Source organism: Molossus molossus, unplaced genomic scaffold, assembly GCF_014108415.1.
Source record: "Molossus molossus isolate mMolMol1 unplaced genomic scaffold, mMolMol1.p scaffold_m16_p_14, whole genome shotgun sequence".
Lineage (NCBI taxonomy): Eukaryota > Metazoa > Chordata > Mammalia > Chiroptera > Molossidae > Molossus > Molossus molossus.
The window spans coordinates 46,818,668-46,838,457 of NW_023425349.1; the positions used below are offsets into that span (position 1 = coordinate 46,818,668).

The 19,790-nt window shown below is 44.8% G+C and overlaps 1 protein-coding gene and 1 non-coding gene across 2 annotated transcripts in view; one reads left to right on the forward strand and one right to left on the reverse strand.

Annotated features, from left to right (window-relative positions):
- Nucleotides 1–19,790, forward strand: part of TRPM6 (transient receptor potential cation channel subfamily M member 6) — a 188,612-nt gene that overhangs the window by 28,086 nt on the left and 140,736 nt on the right. The window lies entirely within an intron of this gene.
- Nucleotides 12,614–12,717, reverse strand: LOC118630331. Its single transcript, XR_004959575.1, has one exon. It is a non-coding gene; the product is annotated as a U6 spliceosomal RNA (small nuclear RNA).

Sequence of the window (19,790 nt, forward strand, 5' to 3'; positions counted from 1 at the left end):
ATTGTCTTCTTCCTTGCTCTTCCAACTCCGAGCCCTTCCACGTAACCCTGTGTGAGCCAACACCACTGCTCTCCTCGCCGAGGGCTGGCTTGTCACCGCCGCCTCTGCACAGAGTCACCCAGGCACCTACTCCTCTTGTCTGAGAGCGGTCATCCAAACATCGCCACTCTCACTCTGAGAAATCATCTATTTGTTTTGTAAGCTAGTTTGTAATTAAGTAGTTTGGAACCCAGAACAGATTTTCCCATGGAAACAGAGGTACATAGGTAAGGGTTCCCTGGTGTATCTCCAGGCCTATGTCACTCGAAAGGTAACTAATCTCTGCACAGGGCAATGCCCATCACTGCTGTGCATGGTGGTAGTGGTGGGAGTCAGGGAGGAGGACTCTGCTATCTCAGAGGGATAGTCCTAATAAGTACTGTTCTATTTATTACTTCAGACCGCCGCGGCATACAGTGGATATGTCCCCTTTTGATACTTTTAATTACACAAAGTAAAATCTTTTCTAATTCAAGTGTCCACCCACTTAGCTATCAGTTCAGTAAGAGATAACAGGAAATGGAAGACAGGGAGCTGATGGGAGCTAGGCAGAGAGACAGGAGCGTCTAGAAGGAAATACACCAGAATAATACAGAGGTGTTCTCTGAAAGGCAGAATTACCAGTGACTCATTCTTTATATTCTCTCTCTCCCCCTGCGATTCCTCATTCTCTTTCTCTCTCTCTCTCTGCTTCCTGTCCCTCCTTTTTCCCCTCTCTCCCTGTACCTTTCTGAATTCTCTAAATTTTCTCCAACTATGATCTATTGCTTTTATAATCAGAAAAATTAGACTGCTTCTGGAATGAAAGAGGTATGTGCACATGTTTGAAGCAGTTCCTGGTGTGGTTGGAGGGAGAGGAGGGAGAATATGGACCAGTGTGCTCAAAGTAGAGGTGAGGTGACTTCTAGGTCCAGCAGCATCAGTAATTGCCCTCTGACCACCACAGGCACATACACGATTCAGGATCGCAGAGAGAAGGGGACTCTAGCTAGAGAAGGAAGAGATAGTGCCCTTTCCTTGGTTCCCCCAATAAAAGATGAAGCCACCATTGATGCCTTCAGATAGGGTCCAGAAAGGAGTCTAATTCCTGCTGGGACACGAGTCCTTTCAACCCTGGGTTTACGTCAACATTCTGAGAGAATTATACTGAAAACCATACGCTTCTGTGAAGACAATGTTAACAAATATCTGTGCCTCCTAGTTCTTGAGCTAGACCTGCTATCAGTAATTGTCCTCAGCAGGGGGAGAAAGAAGGGCAAGTGTCCAGATATCTCTGAATAATATCTTCCTGAAGTACTTTTGTTTTCAAAAGTAGGTGGTCCTGATACTGGTTTTGGCCCCTTGTCCATGTTTGCACAGAGCCTCAAACAGCAGTGATTGTGCTTCCTGGGTCCTCTGTGCTGTCCCAGACGGGACTTTAAGCCTGTAAATGCTATGCATCGTTCTGCCATGCCCTTTAGATGTCATTTACGGGCCACATGAAAGTGTTTGTCTTCTAATCCCGCTTACCACAATGATGAGTTGCATTATTTGCAGTAATCATCATCTCCTTTTGTGCTTTTTGATTTCCACTATGCAATTACATCTTTGTAAAGTATTTTATGGAAATATGATACCAATACATGAGCAATTGTCTGGTTTTCCCCTGCAGATACCATCGTGCTGGCCTAAGCATATTAGTACCATAAAAAAAGTAAAATGATGCTTCAACTTGCTGCTTTTTTTTTTTTTAAAGAGACTTCCTGAGCCCCATAAAATATAGATACTTAGAAAATTGCATCCATTGCTTTTTCTTAAATTAAAATAAAATTTTATTTTAGCCTGGCCAGTTTGGCTCAGTGGTTGGAGCGTCCTCCCATGGACCAAAGAGTCGTGGGTTCGATTCTGGTCAAAGGTACGGACCTTGACCAGGTTGGGGTTTGGTTCCCAGCCCTGGTTGGGGTCATGCGGGAGGCAACCAGTTGATGTGTCTCTCTCACGTCAATGTTTCTTTCTCTCCCTCCCTTCCTCCCACTCTATTTGAAGATAAATGGAAAAATATCCTCAGATGAGGATTTAAATTTTTTTTTTTTTAATCTTATTTCAGAGAGGGAAAGGGAAAGAGAGAAACATTGATCTGTTGACCCACAGCCTGGGTATATGCCCTGACTGGGAATCAAATCCACCACCTTTTTGTGTGTGGGACGGTGCTTCAACCAACTGAACTACACTAGCTAGGGCTGCATCTATTTCTTGATAGCTTTTAAAGCAAGAGAGGGTAATTTGGATAAGTATGATATTTTACTAAAGAATAAAGATCATAAAACTCCTACTTCAATTGAATTGCATTGAATAAACAGTTTTTGCATGCCAGACCATGTAAATGCTAGGTGATATAAAAACAAGAAAGAAGCAGTTCTTATTTTTACGGGGCCTACAATCTAATCAAAACAAATAAAAAATTGCCCTGGGCGGGTGGCTCAGTTGGTTGGAGTGTCATCGTGTATACCAAAAGGTTGTAAGTTTGATCCCTGGCCCAGGTGACTGTGGGTCCATGTCACTCTCTCACCTGTCTCTCTCTCTGTCCCTTCCTCTCTCTAAAATCAATATCCTTGAGTGAGGATAAAAAAAGAATCTATGAAATGAATATCCTTTGTCTCTGCACCGAGGGAGGTATGTTAATATTGAGAGGTACCAAAGTGATTTCAAAGAAACTCTTTGCTGAATAGAAGTGGGTTGTAGGAAGGATTGTGGGTGGTGTAGAGGTACAGTGATTACACATGAACCCTTCTGAGAGTAAAAGAGGGTGCTATTAATATTTATGCTTGTTCAAGAGGCATAATCTGAGCCCCGGCCAGTTTGGCTCAGCGGTTAGAGCGTCGGCCTGCGGTCCGGAGAGACCCAGGGTTCGGTTCCCGCTAAGGGCACATACTTCGGTTGCAGTTTATCCCCGGCCCTGGTTGGTCGTGCGGGTGGCAGCCACTCGATGTGTCCCTTCACGTCGATATTTCTCTCTCTCTCTCCCTTACTCTCTCTCCCTCCCACTCTATCTGTACAAAAAATGGAAAAATATCCTCAGGTGAGGATAAAAAAAAAAAAGAGACATAATCTGAGTCTCTCTTAGGCCAACAGGGAGCGCTGGTGCCCCTCGTTAAAAGATGGGATTTAGGAGAATTTCCATGAATCTAAATGGTTGGGAAGTAATATCATTTTGTTAGGACTGCTATAAATGGATGGCTTAAACAATGGACGTTTTCTTGTGTTTCAGTTCTGGAAGTTAGAAGTCCAAAATCAAAGTGTCAGCAGGGTTGGTTCCTTCTGAAGACTGAGGGAAGAATCCATTCCAGGTCTCTCTCACTGGCCTGCGGAAGGGTGTCTTCTCCTTGTGTCCTCACGTCATCAACCCTCTCTGTGTGTCTCTGTGTCCAAATTTGTCCTTATTTATTCATTCATTCATTTATTTATTTATCCTCACCCAAGGACACCCTTGCATTCATATTTAGATAGAGCAGGAAAGAGAGAGGGAGGAAGAGAGAGAGAGAGAAACATTGACATGAGAGAGACACATCGAGTGCTTGCCACCCACACGACCCCAACCGGGGCCGTGGATAAACTGCAACCAAGGTACGTGCCCTTAGCGGGAACCGAACCGGGGACTCTCCAGTCTGCGGGCTGACACTCTAACTGCTGAACCAAACCAGCCAGGGCAAACTTGTCCCTTTTTATAAGGACTCCAATGATTTACAGGAAGCAATCTCTGTTCTGGCCCAGTTCTAGCTTGTGGGTCCAGCAGTGGTCATATCATGGAATAGTCTCTCCTCCATCCTCCACCTTCCACTTCTTGTGACTGGCTCTTTTGACCACATTGGAGACACAGTCCACAGCCACAATATAGACACAGGGTGGGGTTAGGGATTTAAATAAGCTCTCCAAGTATTAGTAACAACTTTTTCCACCATGCCCCTAGGACCCAAACCAGTGTGTTGTGTTAATAGATCGCCTAGGCTTGAGGTTGGCTCATGTAGGATATTTACTTGAGTTTTTATATATGCAGATTCATCTGGTATAAACACACATGTTCAGTTTGCATGATGGCACAGGTGTCCCCCTGTAACTGGATACCACAGGAACAGCAGAAGTCTAAGGTTGGACAGACACATATTTCTTTTTTATACTTACCTGAGGACATTTTTCCATTTTTGTTCAGATAGAATGGGAGGGAGAGAGAGAGAAACGTTGACATGAAAGGGACACATTGAGTGGCTGCTTCCTGCACAACCCGAACGGGGGCCGGGGACAAACTGCAACCGAGGTGCATGCCCTTAGCAGGAACCAAACCCGGTTCTCTCTGGACCGTGGGCTGATGCTCTAACCTCTGAGCCAAACTGGCCAGGGCCACACACATATTTAGTAGAGACTGGAATTGGGAGATCTTCTCCTTCTATGAGTATGACACTCATTACCGGATCTTTGGGTATAAATTAGCCATGACCTTGGGAATCTGGCCAGGCTGTGTGAGCCATACATGTTGGCCAGGGGAGGTGGTGCTTTCTGGCTAAAGGCAAACAATAGAGGGAGGAATATGGCAGGGAAGGACCCTACCTTTTACCCTTTCAATTGTATGTGTACTGGTCCACATGTAGCTTGCCTCCATGGGTTCTGACTGCATTAGGATGACTGGGTCCCATTGGAAACTGAGCAGTTCCTCCCCATCCAGGGTGTGAAGTAATCAACCCACCCTGCTGGAATATCCCACTGCAGATTCTAGTAAATGGTCCCCCTTCCAGGACGATAGGGCTTGGTGCCCTCATTATGATAGTTCACTGGGCCATGGCAAGTGTCAGGACTAGTGCTATGTCCTTTGTTTTCCACACCTTTACCATATTGGGGGGTCTCAACCTCAATTTCTAATCTGGCACATGGGCCAATAGGCCCCACAGGTCGGTCATTTAAATGGACTAACACTTGGGAAAGCACTGTTGTCCGCCTGGCCAAGGCAGGTTTTCCAGTTAGCAATTTCATGTTGCATAATTTTTCTGTTCTACCAGCCCAGCTGCTTGTGGGTTATAAGGGAGTTGGAACCTCCATTCAATATCGTGTTCCTTTGCCCACTCTTATACTTCAAGTCCTTTGAAATGTGACCTCTGGTCACTATTTGACAGTGATACCCATACATAGTACTTAGCTTTTCTAGTCCCTTTATGGTAGTGGCCTGATTAGCTTACTAACATGGGAAGGTTTGAGTTAAACCGGAGGCCGTGTTGACATACACCAGAGCATATTTGGACCCTCACTTGAGGGAAGGGGGTCTATGTCATGCATTTACTAGTCTCTTACTGGTTAGGGGCTTTGGTGACCAGGACTTTTGCTGGCTCCAGAGCTGCTGCCCTTAGATTAAGCTCCAGCACCTCCTCCTTGCTAGGCACCATCCTACCCAAGTACTTTGGCATCTACTTCTCCCATCTGCCCAATCTTCAGTATCCCCTGATGGGTCAGTTGCTAAAGCATATACACATATGTTTTTGCGAAGGCATCTGTTTCTGATTACCTGGAGGTTCAGATGCCATATGGGCAGGGACATGGAAGTCAGTATCTACCCTGGGCTCTTGCAAGCGAGCCTAAATATCTTCCCACATTTCTTGTCCCTATAAAGGTTGGTTCGTGATTATCCATTCTTCTGCCTCCCATTGTCCAAGCCACAGAGGCAGTCCTTTTAGAACAGCCCAGTTGTCAGTACGCAGGCTCAGCAGCCAAGACTCATGCCTGATTAGCAACTAGACCCCTCTTAACGTGTCCCATGGGCTATTGTGATTTGTTCCTGTTTTTATGGAGACTGTATCAGTGGGTGGTTGAATAGCAATTGCCATCCAGGTAGGTAAAATACCCCAACTCAAGCCATCAGCGGACTAGGCTCCAGCCAGAATTTCCCCTGTTCCTTCTTTGCAGGTTGCAGGGGCCAACACAGGGATAGGAGCAGGAGCATTTGGAGATTACGTATTCAGTAGGGCCCAGAAATTGCTGCATCTCTGGAGACAGAGGACGGTTTGGCAGAGCACCCCTCTGTTGTAAGGAAGCATGCCATTCAGTCAGCGTAGGAGGCTGAGTCATAGCAGAGGCTAGTCAGTAAACATGTCAATCCACCCTTTGATGGGAAGGGACGTTCTTACTGTAGCTGGTTGGTCTTTAGTAAGAGGTTTCACCTGCAGGAGCACTGATACACTGCCAATAATGGATGTTCTATGGGGGCATACCGGATCTCTGCCCCTTTCCATAGCTGGGACCAAAATATAAGGGGCAGTCACGCCTTTGCTGTTTGTACCCATCATGCCCAGTCCATACCTTCTGGGGTTAGTGAAACATCTAATTCAAATGGCAACTCCACCTGGGATATTCCAAGAGCTTTAATCTGTTGGACCAATATGTTTGTCTTCTTAAAAGCAGCCTGTTGTTTGGCTCCCCAGTCCCATATATATCTCTTCTTAACTAGGTGATATAGTGGGCAAAGGCATTGTGCCAAATGAGGTATAAAAAGTTCATCAATACCCCAGAATTCCCACAAAAGCCTGTACCTCTTTTACATTTTTTGGTATGGGGTAGGCTTGAACTTTGTCTGTGGCAGCTTCAGGGACTACATGGGTCTTACCCAACCATACAGTTCCCCCAAACTGTACTGCAGTGCCCGGACCTTGAATTTTCTGCAGATTCTCTGTCCATCCTCTTTGCTGTAGGTGGTTCAGCAAAGCCTGCAAGGTTTTCTGTAGCAGAGGCAAACATGCATAGGTTAACATTATGTCATCAAATATAACGAGCCCATTTCACAGAGGTTAGGAGGGAAAAGAGTGACAGGTCAGGCTATGTAAATAGCCCCAAGGGAGCTCTTGGAAGGTGTACCCCAAGTGGGAAACACATTTTCTAACAGCTTCTTCGTGGCAGAGGAAGGCTTCAACCCATCCAGAAAATAGACGTACATCTACAAGCACATACTGATAATCTAGACTGAGTGGCAGTTGAATGAAGTTCACTATGGTGCAGGAAGAAATGCACAAACTGAAAAGGGGGTTTGCCAGGGTGCCTTCAGGAACCACCTTGAAGCTGGACATTGGTGACCAGCCGAACTGCCCATAAGAGGGGCCAGCCCGCAGCTGTGGCCACGTGGTTTCCCTCCCTGCCACAGTATGTAACGCATGGTTTCCTCTTCTCGGGCGAGGATAAAAAAAAAGATTAATGTAAAAGTGTCCTCGGGTAAGGATTAAAAACAAAAACAAACAAACAAGCAAAAAAACCCAAAACAACCTGACTTCAGATTACCACTGCCTAACCTTGAAACAATTTTCTTCAGGAGAAGATTGCATATATTGGAAACTACTCTTTAGTAACCCCAATTACTGGGACTCATTAAAAATTAAAAAAAAAAAATTGTTATACCTATTTTTCTCTGCTGAAAAATCAATGGTTCCTCTTCATTTTGAAATCATTAGGTTGACCTTAAAAGTTGGAGCAAAGCTCTGGCCAGTTTGGCTCAGCGGTTGGAGCGTCGACCTGAGGACCAGAGTCCTGAGTTCGGTTCCTGCTAAGGGCATGTACCAAAAAAAGAAAAGAAAAAGTTGGAGCATGTTAGATCAGGAATAAAACTTTTACAATATTCAGGGTAAAAGGATTTCTGACAAAGAAAACAGGAGAAAAGAATGGAAAGAGGAAGAAAGGGATAGGGAAGTCAACCAATGAAAAAATAAAGCATTGTTTATGTTGACACATGTTACCAAAGTTGTTCCAGGTACTGTTTCATTTTTTATTGTTTCTCCTCCTACAAACTCGAACTCCTTACAGACTGGACAATGTCTTATTCATCTTTGTTTTGCCAGTGCCCAGCAGGATACTTGACAAACAGTCTGTGTTCAGGAAATATTTGTTGGCCTGAATCAAATCATACCAGACTACTAATGAACATAAAATTTCAATTTCATAACTAGTCTCTGGGCATAGGTATATTTATGGCCAGAGACTTTTATAGACAAGCTTTTAAATTAATTGACGAGATTGTGAAAAATATGGAGTTCTGGGCCCCACCCTCGAAATTCCAATCCAGATGGTCTGAGTGGGATGGGTGGGGCCTGGGAATCAGCACTTCCAGCAAATGTGTCAGGTGCTTTTGAAAGCAGCTTGTAAACTAACACGTCACATGCCCTAACCTCTGGATTGTGCTATTATTTTAGACTCTGTCCCTTGAAGCTTGATTTGGAAAGAATATATGACCAACCTAACACATAAATTAACCAGAGAGATTAAAGTAAGAGATGGTAGTCACAGCAAACCAAGACACTTTTTCCAAATGTTAGGTCTTCTTGGTGGGTCTGCAGATTTCTGAGAGCTCCCAGTCTCCAGTGCTGTGACAGACCTAACATAATAGGGACGATGTATGGAGGTCAACACCAACCAAAGGTGCTTAACTGCTTACAGATTATTAACATTTAGAAGGAGATAAATCAAGAGAGGAAAGGAGATTAAATGTGTTAATAGAAAAAAAAAAACCATCAAAATGTTAATACATATGAGACGTTCAAGTTTTCTAATAAAGAAATGTTAATTAAAACCACATTGAGAAACCGGGATGGGGTAAGGGTGAGGGGCTGTTAACTGTGTCTGCAAATAAATGTGAGCTCACTGGGCTGGTAATTTAGAATAGACTGAATGGGTAGGTGACCCTGGTTTGAAGTCAATTATCAAGGATGAATGGCTAGCACTGTTAATTACAACACTTGTAAAAAGGAGTATCACTTCTGCCAACATACTGGGAGCCACCCACAGTCAGTGACCGCAGCCTTTAATCAAGACTACCTAGCCCTGGCTGGTTTGGCTCAGCGGTTAGAGCGTCGACCTGCGGTCCTGAGAGACCCGGGTTCGGTTCCCGCTAAGGGCGCGTATCTCGGTTGCAGTTTATTCCCGGCCCTGGTCGGTCGTGCGGGTGGCAGCCACTGGATGTGTCCCTTTCTCATCGATGTTTCTCTCTCTCTCTCTGTTCCTCTCTCTCCCTCCCACGCTATCTGAACAAAAAAATGGGAAAATGTCCTCCGGTGAGGATAAAAAAAAAAAAAAAAGACTACCTAGCCAGAGGAACCCATGGACAATAACAGAAATCAGGAAAGCATTATTCGCATGGTAGTTATAGATGTCCTTCGTTCAGTATAACCTCTAAGGAAGGTGGGTGTATTCGCCATCATTCCCAGTGAATAGATAAGTGAACTCAGGCCCAGAGGGCTCACTTGACACAAAGTTAATTCCTGGGCGGTAAAAGTTGTGCTGTTAGGTTACATCTCCCTCACCCACTGACTCAACAATAAATCCCATAAAATTATCTGGGATGAGCGTCAACATCCATCGGACACACGATATTCTTCTGGTTTAGGTAAGGTCGGAACCACCTCCTCTCTGCACAGGAGGTCACTGAGATCAAAAGGTATTGTGACAAAGGTAGGGAGCTGTAAAAGGCAGCGCGTGGAGGTGGAGCCCAGATCTGACTCCACAAGTCAGAAACTCAGATAAGGCTTCGGTAGCGGTGCCTGAAAGTCAAAGATGAAAGCCCGACCTACTGTGGAGCGCTTACAGGTACCCCGGAGCGCGGGCTGCGGCCACGCAAAGGGCCTTAGGCGGTTTACCAGAGCTGAGCCCAGGGCCCTGGGGGGCTGTGGGTGGGGTCAGTCGCACTAGTCTGAACTAGGATCTAGAACAGCTAAGATTTACGAAATACCCTTAAAAGCCCTCTAGTCTGCACCCGAAGCTGATGATCATACTTGGGATTTCCCATAACGCAGGGCACGTACTAAGGAGCAGGTCCCGCAGCCCCCGTCCCAGGAGCTGGAGTGGGGCCGGCGCGGACGTGGGTCGGAGCGGAAACCTAAAAGGGCCGGGGGTTCAGTTTAGGTGGCTGGGCCAAGACCCGGGAGAGGAGGCAGCGCTCTGGTTCCGCTCCGGCCCGCGGCAGAGGAAGACGAACGTGGCGCGATCCCGGAGCGGGGAGCGGGGAGCAGGGAGCAGGGAAGGTGCAGTGCGGGGCGGCCGGAGGCAGTAAACCCTGCGGCCACAGCGCGCCCCGGCCGGCGTCCGAGAGCCATGAGAATGCAGGTCCAGGTAACCCCCCACCCCACCCCCACCCCGCCCCCGCCGCTCCCTGGCCTTGGGCGCCACGGGGAACCCACAGCCTGAAGTTCCGCTCGGGGATCTTTCCGCAGCTGGCTCCGAGCGCAACAGTTAGTTCTGGGGGATTGGAAAAGGAGGGCGACCCCGGCCGCTGGGGACCCTTAGGAGAGATGTGAGCTTGGGGAATTGGGGAGAGGAGTGGAGACCTGGTCATGCTTTGGCTCTGATAACGCAGCCAAACCTCAGCCTGGCTGTCACTTAACCTATTATGTCTGGACTGGCACACAGTGTGTGTAAGAACTATTTATTGAGCACATTGTATTTTAGGCATGGTACAAGGTGGTTAGCAGACACGAACTCCTTTTGGCATAGTCTGATTGTTAAGAGAACTTTCTTAGGGGCCAGATCACCTGAATTAGTTTCCCAGTTTCACCACTAGCTATGATCTTGGTCAAGTTACTTAACCTTTGTGGTTTGGCTTCCTCATCTGGAAAATGGGATGATAGTTATAATTTGAGGATTAAATGAAATGCTATATATGCAGTGCACTTAGAATAATGCCTAACATATTTAGCAGGTTGCAAGAGTTTGTGGTTGTTTTAATTTCATCCTGGCAATAATCCCATGAGGTCTAGACCTCAGGAGGGGAGGAAAATGAAGCTGTGGGAGAAAAACAGTTGAGATTTGAACCCAGGCCAGTGCTTTCAAACACTAAGAGCATGGATATTCCATCCATACATCGGATTTTTTTTTTTTTTTTTATCCTCACCCGAGGACATTTTTTCATTTTTTGCACAGATAGAGTGGGAGGGAGAGAGAGGAAGAGAGAGAGAGAGAGAAACATCGACGTGAAAGGGACACATCGAGTGGTTGCCACCTGCACGACCAACCAGGGCCGGGGACAAACTGCAACCGAGGTATGTGCCCTTAGCGGGAACCGAACCCGGGTCTCTCTGGACCGCAGGCCGACGTTCTAACCGCTGAGCCAAACCGGCCAGGGCCATACATCGGATTTTGATCATTCTAGGGAGAAGGTGGATCTCCCTTAACTGCCACAGTGGAAACCGAGTTCTTCAGTTATTTCCCCTGTACACAAATTTGTTGTTTCATTTTTCATCTGCCTTGGATTTTCCCACTATTGATAAAGCATTAGATATTCTGCCTTTACTGGAGTCTGGGTTTAGTTGTAAGTATCTGTCTGGCTGTTTCTTAGTGTACCTCCCTTCCCCTGCATTTTACAACATTTGATGTGGAGCTTGGCATGAACCTTCTTTTTGGGGCTAATATTGGGGACTGGTATCTTCAGGTAGTACTAAACTTGACAGGCAAGGGTTGCTTGTACCCCAGAGGAGAGGGGAAAGACCTAGATAGCATATTGGTGATATACCACAAAATTTGGTCTTATCCTGCCTATTTGCAATTCTCTATCACAGCTAATTTTTTTGTTTGTTTGTTTGGACATCTATGTCCAAACTCTCAAGCATTTGGTAAATAGTGAACCTGAAATATGTCTTGCCTCTTTTTCTTTCTCATTGGGTTTATTTATTTTATTTTTCTTTATTAACTTTAGACAGAGAAGAAGGGAGAGGGAGAAAGAGATAGAAACATTGATGAGACAGAACATCGATTGGATGCCTCCCACATGCCCCCCACTGAGGATTGGGCCCACAACCTGGGCATGTGCCCTGACCGGGAATAGAACTAGCAACCTCTGAGCCACACCAGCCAGGCAGACTGGTTATTTTATTTTATTTTTTCAGATAGAGCGGGAGAGAGAGGAGGAGGGAGAGAGAGAGAAACATTGATGTGAGAGACACATCGGCTGGTTGCCACCCACACAACCCCAACCAGGGCCGGGGACAAGCTGCAACCGAGATACGTGCCCTTAGCGGGAACCGAACCCGGGACTCTCCGGTCTGCGGGCCGATGCTCTAACCACTGAGCCAAATCGGCCAGGGCTTGGTTTTTAATTGTAGGTTTTTAGCATAAGCTGAAGAACCCAAACATTTCAGAGTGACTTTTACCATACTTCTAGTAGAATCATGCAGAGTTGGAAGTGAAAGTGGTCATCCTACCTATAACTCAGTTTTCTTGAGTCACATCAGAAGTCTACATGGCAACTATTTTCTATTTAAAAAATCTCATCGTTAGATAAAATATTTTGATGAGGGTCTCAGTTGAGCTTTTTATTTTTTTCTCATTAAAAATACCGCCCTGGCCGGTTTGGCTCAGCGGTTAGAGCATCGGCCTGCGGTCCGGAGAGACCCGGGTTCGGTTCCCGCTAAGGGCATGTACCTCGGTTGCAGTTTGTCCCCGGCCCTGGTTGGTCGTGCAGGTGGCAGCCACTCGATGTGTCCCTTTCACGTCGATGTTTCTCTCTCTCTCTCTCTTTCTCTCTCTCCCTCCCACTCTATCTGTGCAAAAAAATGGAAAAATGTCCTCGGGTGAGGATAAAAAAAAAAAATATATGGAGTGCTTCATGAAATTTTGTGTTATCCTTATGCCTGTGCCCTGCTGTTCTCTGTGTGGGTCCAATTTCAGGATGTGTGCCACTGAAGTGAGTACCCAGTTGTGATGTTGTTTCTTTTTTACTTTTTAGTTTTTTTGAAGTTGTATATACATATAGTTCAGAGTCAAATAGTTTCACCAGGTTTATCACTGAAAACAGCAGAACCCTCCATCATTTCCTGCTTTTCAGAAAGAGCAATCAGTTCATCTCTTTTAGCTACTTGTTACTTACTCATGTCTTTAAAATAATGTTGATAGTGCTCCTTGATTTTTCAGTTACTCATCAGATATTGTCTTTCCAGCATGGAATATGAGGGTTTAGCTTTCCTTTGCATTTCTGTCCCTAGCTCTCACATGCCTCTTTCCTCTTCCTTCCAAGTATCCTCAGAATATAGTTATCTGATCATTTTTAGTTAGGTCAGTATTTAGTTATGCCTAAATACTATTATGCCTTCCTGTACACCATGAAGAGGTAAGGAGTGTAGTATATGTATTACTTCCTCTCTCTTAACTTTTATTTTCCTCCAGAGTGTTCTTTCTGGGTGTGCTTGCAGAGTTTTCTGTGGAGTTTTCACGAATTTAACTGCAAGTTATTTGCTAGTTATCTAAATCTTCTCTCAAAATGTGCCAGTGCAACAGCTATTGGATCAATTTCTTGAATACAGCTCGCTGACCTGCTTTGGCCATCCAGACTGGTTGCTCTTGATGTTTAACGCACAGCTGCTGTTGGGCTTTCTTTCACCATCGTGTTGGGGATTCCCTTTGCTTCTCTTATTCAAACAGGAAGTTCCCTTTCTACCCCTCATCCTCATCCCCCTCCAATCCAGAGGTGATCAAGCTATTGGATTTGGAACATCTTATTTAGGTATATTATTATACACATATGTATTTGTTGTTTGGCTTGTGCATTTGTTTTTACATAAAAAGACTCATATTGAATATGTTGATACACAATGTGACTCCTTTAAAAATAGTTCCCTGGAGATCTTCCCATTTCAATATATACTGATGCTTTCTTGAATGATATGTTCAGATGAACTGGGTCAATGGAGATCATGCACATAGCATTTTTTGCTACCATTGTGCTTTTCTCTTCATGACCAATTATTCTTCTAGATTCATTCAGCCAACAAGTATTTACTGAGTGTCAACTATGTGCTAAACGCTGTTGCAGAACCTGAGGATATACAGTGAACAAAACCTTTATTTTTGAGGTAGAGAGGAATGGTGAGATGCTTCTTGATGATGCAGTTGGTCTCAGCTGCAGCTTTAGTTAGCTTGTTTTTCCTCTTGTGGAGTACAGACATTATACAATCCAGTCTCTCTCTGTTTTGTCTGTCTCTCTCTTGGGAGAAAATCACAACCATTACAGATTGAACTTTGTAAGTTGGATGCTACCAGAGCAACAGAAACATACCCTTGAGATATAGAAGTAGATATCCTGAATGGATAAAGAAAATGTGGAGTATATGTATATATGTACATAGGCATATATTGGGACATTACTCAGCCTTAAAAAATAAGGAAATTCTGACACATGCTACAACATGGATGAACTGTGAGAGGATATGCTAAGTGAAATAGCCTGTCACAAAAAGATATTATTGTATGATTCCACTTATATGAGGTATCAAAAGTGATCAAATTAATAGAAAGGCAGAAGCTGGGTGGTGAGTGAATTTGGAAGTTGTTTAATGGGCATAAAATTTCAGATTTGCAAATTAACAAATTTCTCTAAAAAATAGTTATCTAGAACTTTGTTGAAGATATGTAAATATATTTAACAATACCAAACTGTACTCTTAAAAAAATGGTTAAGATGGTGAATTCTGCATTATGTGTATTTTACCACAATTAAGGGGAGAAAGGAGAGATTCTCACACAAAATCCTTAATGTAATTTGTCTTATACTCTGAATATGGTGACCGAACCTACTCCGTTCAGTTGGGTTCAGCTTTTGCCTGGAATTCATGACTTTTCTGGGTTGTGTGGTGGGGTAGCAGTGGACTGCCTTGGAAACTTTCTTCTGATGGACTTGGCACCAGAGCATTTAGTGGGTCCCCTTGTTGGGGGCAGGCCAATGCTGTTTTCCCTCTCTCTGCGTGAGTGTTGGTATTTCCATGTCTCTGGGGAAGAAGTTGCTCAGTGGTTTACATATAAACTCCAAGGCTATTCTGGAGTGACTGTTTCTGAGTGGCATGCAGTTGGAGCAGTGAGAAGCGGTCATTGTGTTTTCCTCAGAGTCTGCATTGGATCTCAGGGTTTGGAAGCACGTGCCTCTTCCGAAGCATCCCTGCTTGTTTTGATTGGAATGATTGAAGATGTTTACTCGGCAGCACGAGCAGGTGCTTTCCCAGGCACAGGTTCTGCTGCATTTTTCTTTCTGGCGTTTGCGGTGTGCTGCTCTGGATCCTGAAATGGTCCAGGACCAGATAAGGGTCACATTTCCAGGATTGTGATTGTGCTGAGTTTTGACTGGAGAAATTGGTGGATTTGGTTCTTTTTCTCCCCCTCCCCCACCTCTTCCTAAACTATATGTGTCCATTCTACAGAATTTTCTTTCAGGCAGATTCAAAGCCCAGTGGGGTGAATGACTGTGGGCAACCGAAGTTCTCTCCTCAGCTTACTGATTGTGGACTTGGAACATCTTATAAAAGATCATTTTTGACATGAGCAAACCACCTCGCCCAGGGGAGGCAACATCCCTGTCTGTCAGAACCTTGTGCTCTCTGTAGCAGGTCCTTGGAGAAAACACACTGTCCAGGGTTTTTCCCTCCTGCCTTGGGGACAAGTTTAATATTCTCTTTATTTTCCTAGCACCAGGGTGTGTTGGGATCTGAGCCAGGAGGTCCCACTTAAATTGCTCATCCAAACCAAAAGGACTTAGGTTTAGGCAAAACTTTGCTTGTGCATAGAAGATCATCGTCTGAGAATCATGTGCCATTTGGGAATGCCAGCATGTGCTTACCTTTCTCACTGACTTCCTCAGTCGCAACTGAAAAGGGAGCAGAATATAGTAATTATAAACTCTCTCCAAATGGTAGCAGGAGGTGGAAGAGTACTGAGAGAAAGCAGAATACAAGCCCTCCTGGCCTCAGGTAGGTTACCTCAGTTTCCTTATCTATAAAGCTGGCCACCTCTTTCTGAGAGCTGTGGATGTGTGGAATCAGAGTCCTTTGAAAATCTGATGTAAGCAATAGCTCAGGGGCTGAGAAACTGAAATGCGAGTGGAGAGGCTGCCTGGAGGGACTGGGGTGAGCTGGTTAGTGCAAACCTGCAAACCGTGTGGATAAATGGCTGTCTACCCAGCCCCAGTCGACAGTTCCCAAGTTGGAATAAAAGCCTAATATTGCCATATTATTTTTTCTTTTCCTTGGTAAAGAAAATACAGATTCTTTCCTGAATATGAAACCTCTTGGTCTTTACATTTTACTACTTGCTTCAAAAGATGTTTCAGTGTATTTTATGAGCTAACCAAAAAATGTAGTTAGGGCCTGCTTTCTGCCTGTGAACAGAAATGAATGTGTATTTTGTTTTCCACTAAGGGTTGATTTTCCTCTCTTTCTGCCTGTGCCACTCTCCCTTTTAGAATTTTTACTGGGATTTATTGAGATATAATTCACGTAGCATAGAATTCACCCATTTAATGTGCACCATTTAGTGGCTTTTAGTAAATTCACAGAGTTGTACATTCATCACCACAGTCAATTTAAAAACATGTTCATTGTCTCAAAAAGAAACCCATACCCCTTAGCTGTCTGCCCCAGTCTCCACCCCACCAGCCCTAGGCAAGCACTGATCCACTTTCTGCCTCTGTGGATTTTCCTACTCTGGGCATTTTATATAAGTGAACTCAAACAATATGTATTTCTTTGTGACTAGTTTCTTTTACTTGACATATGTTTTCAAGGTTCTTCTATGTTGTAGCATGCATGCCTACTTTATTTCTTTCTATTTAATTATCCATTGTATGAATACAACACATTTCATTTCTCCATTCAACAATTGATGGATATTTAGGTTGTCTCTGCTTTTTGGCTATGATGAATAATGGTGAACGTTGGTGTATAAGCTTTTGTGTGGACATATAGTTTCACTTCTCGTGGGGCAGATTTCTAGAAGAAGACCAGATCATATGTTTAACCATTTGAGGACCTGCCAAACTGTTTTCCAAAGCAGCTGCACCGCTCTGTATTCTTACCAGCAACCTAGGAGAATTCCAATTTCTTCCCATCTTTGTCAACACTTTGTATTGTCTGACTTTTTGATTATAGCCATCCTAGTAGGTGTGAAGAAGTATTTCATTGTGGTTTGGATTTGAATTTCATTAATGGCTAATGCTGTTGAGAGCCTTTTCATGTGTTCACTGGCCATTTGTATATATTCTTTGCATAAGTGTGCACAGTATTCAGATCCTTTGTGCAGCAATGATTATTGATCCAGCTCTTGAGATTTTGTCCTGAGAAAGACACATATTCACAGCCACATAAAAGTTGTTATACAGTATCTAAGGGTTCAGCACCCTCTTGATATCTTTCTATGGGTCTAAGGGTACCTATAGTGGGGATTTTTCTGGACATTTCTATGCTTGATCTTACTCATTATTACCTACTGGGACCTCACAGGATCTGTGTGGGGATCAGATGTTCGGGAAAGTGATTTCATAAACTCTTAAACACTATACAGCTTTAGGGATTGGTATAGGTGAAATTTCTGCAAGTAAGTGATGGTGCAATCAAGTTGTTAAGGGCATGAACTTGAGTCAGACTGCCCCTGTGTGAATCCCAGTGTCACATTTATGAGCTATTATGTTCTTGAGCAAATGACTCAACCTCTCTGACTCAGTGTCCTTATTGGTAAAATGGAGATTTTGCCAATGAGGACACTGCCCCTACTTCCCACCTGGGCAGAGTTAATGTAAACAGACTGCTTTGTATTGCACAGGTGGGTGCATAGAGACTGCTGAATACGTTGTGAACCTGCTGCCATGGACTGAATGTTTGTGTCTCCCAGTTCCATATGTTGAAGCCCTAATCTGCCATGTGATGATGTGATGGTATTTGGAGGTGGAGCCTATGGCAGGTAATTAGGTCTTGAGGGTAGAGCCCTCATGAATAGGATTAGTGCCCTTATAAAGAGAGACACAAGAGAGGTGATCTCTCTGTCACTCGAAGATACACGGAGAAGGTGGCCTTATAAATCAAGACGAGGGCTCTCACAAACCTGAGCATGTAGGCACTCTGATCCTGAACTTCCAGTCTCCAGAGCTGTGAGAAATAAATGTTGTATAAACCACCGAGTCTGGTATTCTGTTAGAGCAGCCCAGACTGACTAAGATACCTGCTGTTACTATTGTCTTACAGAGTGGACCTGATTGTTATCTTACAGTGGAGCAGCTTGGTCTTTGAATGTAAAAACATCTTCTTTCTTTCCGGAGAAAATAGGTACCCTCTACTGATACTTTAAAGAGCCAAGAGGTTTTTGTAAATTAAATCTTATAGTATGAGAAAAGAGAATTTCCTCCCTGCAGAATTGAGGCCCTAGAGGATTATACAGATCCTTGGTCTGGATCAGCTAATACACTCTAACCTCTGTCACCATTGTTAGTGTCTGCTTTAATATGATTCAGAAAACAAAACAAGCCCCCGGTCTCCAGTCTTATCTAGACTAGAGAAACTCAGCTTTCTAAGCTGGGAGTTTTGCTCTCTGTCCAGAGGGTCAACAAGCAGATTTTATTCCATAAAAACAAAGAAGAAGGGCCCTGGCCAGTTTGGCTCAGCAGTTGGAGCATTGGCCTACGGACCAGAGAGTCCTGGGTTTGATTCCCTCTAGGGGCAGGTACCAAAAAACAAACAAACAAACAAAACAAAGAAGAAGGTCCAGAGTCTTAAAATTTCAGCTCTTTCTAAAATTAGCTGGAGTTTTTGCATAAGACTTTCCAGATTGGGTCTTTGTTCTTGAACAGAATAAAGAGACAAGCCACTCAAGCTCCTGTTTTGGTTTTTTGAGTTTCTTTTTTTTAAATGGTTATTTGTGAACATTTGCCAGTTTTTCTTTGCGTTGTGATTTATGGTGCATGTTGTTCCTTTTGACCTACGTGACATTAATCCGGAAGGACTGTGGCCAGAAATATGCCCACTTTGAGGCTCGAACTCAAGACCTTAAGGTTATGAGACTAACGTATTGCACTGAGAGGGCAGCTTTGCCTCTTGAGTTTCTCTGGGGAAGCACATTCTTGAGAAGCAGCTCTTACAGCGGACACGTTTCAGATAGAAATTGCATCCTGGGACTTCGGGTCAAGATAGCGGGTAGGTAACCACGTCCTCCCACAACCACATCAAAGTTACAACTAAACTACAGAACAACCATCATTCAAAAGCGCCTGAAATCAAGCCGAATGGAAGTCCTACAACTACGGAATTAAAGCAGCAGCCACATCCAGACTGGTAGGAGGGGCGGAGGCGCATGGGCTGGTCCACACCCACGTGTGGCGGATAAAAATCAGGACGACACTTCGGCTGGGAAGGTCCTTCCTGAGGACTGAGGGGTCCCGGTCCCACATCAGGAGCCCCGCTCAGGGTTCCAGTGCCAGGAAGAGAATCCCCATAACTTCTGGCTGGAAAAACCAGCGGGAACTGAGGCTCAGGGAAGCTGACGCGGCTGGAGCCCCAGGCAGCTCCCTAAAGGGCCCGCGCATGGGCTTATCAGACTCTCTCCCTCTAAGCTTGGAGGGGAGGCAGCTCGAGGGGCACCAGAGACATACAGGGAAGAACTGAGCTGTTTGGCACTGGAGCGAGGGCTGGAGAGGGGGCTTTCTCCGGGACAGACGTGCTCACGTCAGAGGCCTTTGTTTCTTTGGTGAGCCCTTCCCGGGGGCAGCAGACAGCTGCCATATCTGGGACTCCAGCAACCTGGCTCACACTGTTTTCTCGGCCCTGGTGATTCCCTGAGGCCCCGCCCTACCCAACTTTCAGGCCCACCCAAGCTGTTGCCACTTGCTTAACCATAGGATTGGCCTGTCTTGGATCCTGCTTCAGGTTTTTCCTAAATTCTTTCAAACAAGCAACATCTGGTCTCAGCTAGCCCCATACCTCTCGTTAAATAATACACAGAAACAAACACAGGGAGGC